This window comes from Choristoneura fumiferana, chromosome 23 (assembly GCF_025370935.1).
Source record: "Choristoneura fumiferana chromosome 23, NRCan_CFum_1, whole genome shotgun sequence".
NCBI lineage: Eukaryota > Metazoa > Arthropoda > Insecta > Lepidoptera > Tortricidae > Choristoneura > Choristoneura fumiferana.
Window position 1 is genome coordinate 17,425,474 of NC_133494.1, and position 3,470 is coordinate 17,428,943.

Consider the following 3,470-nt stretch of genomic DNA (forward strand, 5'->3'; position numbering starts at 1 on the left):
GCGGGTGCTGGCCAGAGCAGGGTTGAAAGCCAAGCTGGACACTGGGGCCTCGTGGCCGCCCAACACCTGGAGAAAACAAACAAATTTATATAAGTACACCGTGTTATCTTTGATTTCCGTTAACTTTAAGGGGACAATCAACGACAACGTCATAGTTTGAAAGTAGTGTCTGGTGGTGACTACTTACGTCTAGGAGTTTCCCAAACTTGACGGACCACAGAAATATCTCGAAAACACCTATCAGAGCCACGCCGCTAACCTGTACCAGGCTGGTGAACTTATAATGTATTAGCAACAGTTTCCCAAGCTAGCCGGACAACAGAAACATCTCCAAGACGTCCTGTTCAGAGCCACGTAGCTAAACTGCACAAGGCTTGGTGACGTCACCGTTTTAAAAAGTTCGCATCTGGTGGTGTTACTTACGTCTAGGAGTTTCCCAAACTGACGGACTCACAAGAATTATCTAAAAAACGTCTTGTTCAGAGCACCGCAGCTAAATTGCACGAGGCTTAGGGTGACGCCAGCGTAGTATCTGGTACACTTACGTCTAGGAGTTTCCCAAACTTGACGGACCACAGAAATATCTCGAAAACACCTATCCAGAGCCACGCCGCTAAACTGTACCAGGCTGGTGAACTTATAATGTATTATGCAACAGTTTCCCAGCTAGACGGACAACAGAAACATCTCCAAGACGTCCTGTTCAGAGCCACGTAGCTAAACTGCACAAGGCTTGGTGACGTCACCGTTAGAAAGTCGCATCTGGTGGTGTCTACTTACGTCTAGGAGTTTCCAAACTTGACGGACCACAAGAATTATCTAAAAAACGTCTTGTTCAGAGCCACGCAGCTAAATTGCACGAGCTTGGTGACGCCAGCGCAGTATCTGGTACACTTACGTCCAGGAGTTTCCCGAACTTGACGGACCACAGAAATATCTCGAAGACGACCTGTTCGGGGCCACGCAGCTAAACTGCACGAGGCTTGGCTTGGTGGCAGGGGCTCCCCAGTACCAGCTTCTCTCTCTGGACCGCATTCAACGTAGAGCGACTCGAATAGCCAACGAATTTCTGATCGACTTGACTCCTTGGCGCTGCGTAGATGTAACTTCACTGTGCATCCTCTATCGCGTGTAACGGGGAGTGCTCCGAGGATTTATTCGGATTGATCCCTGCCGCATCCTTCCACCACCGCCCTACGCGACAACACTTCCATCTTCACCACATAGATGGTTGGCAGTCTTCTACTGTGCGTTTTTCCAGAAATTTCCTGCCTCGCACAGCAAAGCTCTGGAATGAACTATCGCCTGCGGTATTCCGGACCGATGCGACCTTCAAGCTTTCAAAAAAAGAGCGTACTCCTACCTAAAAGTCCGGCAACGCACTTGTGACTCTTCTGGTGTTTGCAGGTGTCCATGGGCGATGGTAATCGTTTACCTTCAGGCGATCCGTTTGCTCGTTTTCCCCCTATACATAAACAAAAACTTACGTCCAGGAGTTTTCCAAACTTGATGGACCAGAGGAATATCTCGAAGACGTCCTGGCCGCCCGCGCGCACAGCTCGCTGCTGGAGTCCAGAGCCACGCAACTGAACTGCACGAGACTTGGTGACGTCAGAGTCGGAAGTTGCGGTATCTGATGATAATGTTTTGGATAAGACAATATGATTGATTGATTGATTCAAGCGTTAGTTATTGCAGTGGTAGGACCTTGTGGAAGGTCTGCCCGGATTGCTACCACCATCTTGCTCGCTAATCCTGCCGTGAAGCAGCAGTGCTTGCACTGTGTATTTCGGGTGCGGAGAGTAAGACAGCCGGTGAAATTACCCATCTTAAGCCTCTAGGTTGGCAACGCATCTGCACTACCCCTGGTGTTGCAGATGTTTATGGGCGGTGGTGATGTCTTACCATCAGGAGACCACTTGCTCGTTTTCCATCCAGTCGAATACAAAAAAAATAGGAGGTCCATATAAATCAACTAAATCAATAAAAAAAAAACTAATTCTTATCAATGAACTACCTTATCCTCTCGAGGTCCACCGAATAGGTACTTAAAAAAATTGACAAAGCAATTTAAAAAAAAATTTCGGGATAAAGTCAAAATCCCTGAGATAAAATAATTAATTCCCTTGAGCTTCTTGTGTACATTCTATTGCACGTTTGGGCTATCACAGGAGCAGGACAGCTATGTTTGTACGACATAATGTGTTTCCATGTTTCACATTGCAGTACTGAAATACTGTGTAAAATATGTTATTTAATCGGCACCAATTTTTTTTTATTCATTAACCCCCTTTTTGACCATCCATTGATTAAATTTATTTGACGGATAAATGTGATGCCGTCTGTGTTATGTTAGCGTAGCAGGGCATATCTCCCTTGTTTGTATGATCTGAGGGTAAAACCCTTACCCCCTTATTCATAAACGATAATCGTTATGTCAATCGGTATGACAATCGTTCGCTAAAATTCGTTTGTCCTTATCTGTCACTTCGACATTTGCATTTGTTAGAAAGGGACAAAGCATTTGTTAGTTAACATAGGCTTGTTAAGTTTTATGAATAAGGGGGTCAGAGTCTGGCGTGGTGTTCCAAGTTTTATTCGAGATCCAAACTCACCTAGTCAAATCATAACATCGCACAGTGCCATCTAGCGAGCTGGACACAAAGAACTTCTTGTTCGCGCTAAACGTGACGCCAGTGACTGTGGAAGAGTGCTCGTTGAATGTCACGAAACAAAAGCCCGTCGTTGTGTTCCATACCTTCACCTGAAATAAGAAACAGTTTGAAAACTAAAATACATACTTTTATGGTAACTGCCTACTGCACCGAAAACTATCTTTGGAGAATAAATACCATAAGAAAGGGAAGTCGGTGTCGCGCCGTACGTGTGAGCTAACTTTGGGGGCGGCAGGCGTGAGCTTGCCTTCGGATTTCTAAAGATTAATGGTTACTGGACCTGAAATGTATATTTCAGATATTTTTTTTTATTTATGACGGTGGAAGCATTCTACACTTCCACTAAACGTAGATATAGTTACAGTACCTGGGCGAGCGAGCTTTGCTCGGGTTAAAACTCGATAATAAACGTTTTCCCAGAGATAAGACCAAGCTAGATCGATTTGTCATCCCCGACAACCCCCACATACCAAATTTCATCGAAATCGTTGGTGCCATTTCCAAGAATTGCTCGTTTAAAGGTATTAGATAGATGTTTAGTTTTAGTTTTGTACCTAAGGGACCCCATACATCCCTGTAATTTTATACTGTATGTGTAATGTTTAGAAGTATTTTATTCTGAAAAAAAATACTTTTAGCCAAGTTTTTTTGGCATTCTTTTGGCAATGATGTTGCTTTTGGAAAATGACGTGTAAAAATGCCCATAGCGGCCTAATTACTGAATAAATGATTTGAATTTGAATATCAGAAGGTCAAGAGGATAGCTCGTAAGGGGGATGAGTGGAAGATATTCCA

The 3,470-nt window shown here is 44.2% G+C and overlaps 1 protein-coding gene across 8 annotated transcripts in view; it reads right to left on the reverse strand.

The window, feature by feature from the left end:
• The window catches only part of LOC141440823 (uncharacterized), a 184,823-nt gene that overhangs the window by 25,762 nt on the left and 155,591 nt on the right, over positions 1 to 3,470 (reverse strand). The gene's annotated exons all lie outside the window — the stretch shown is intronic.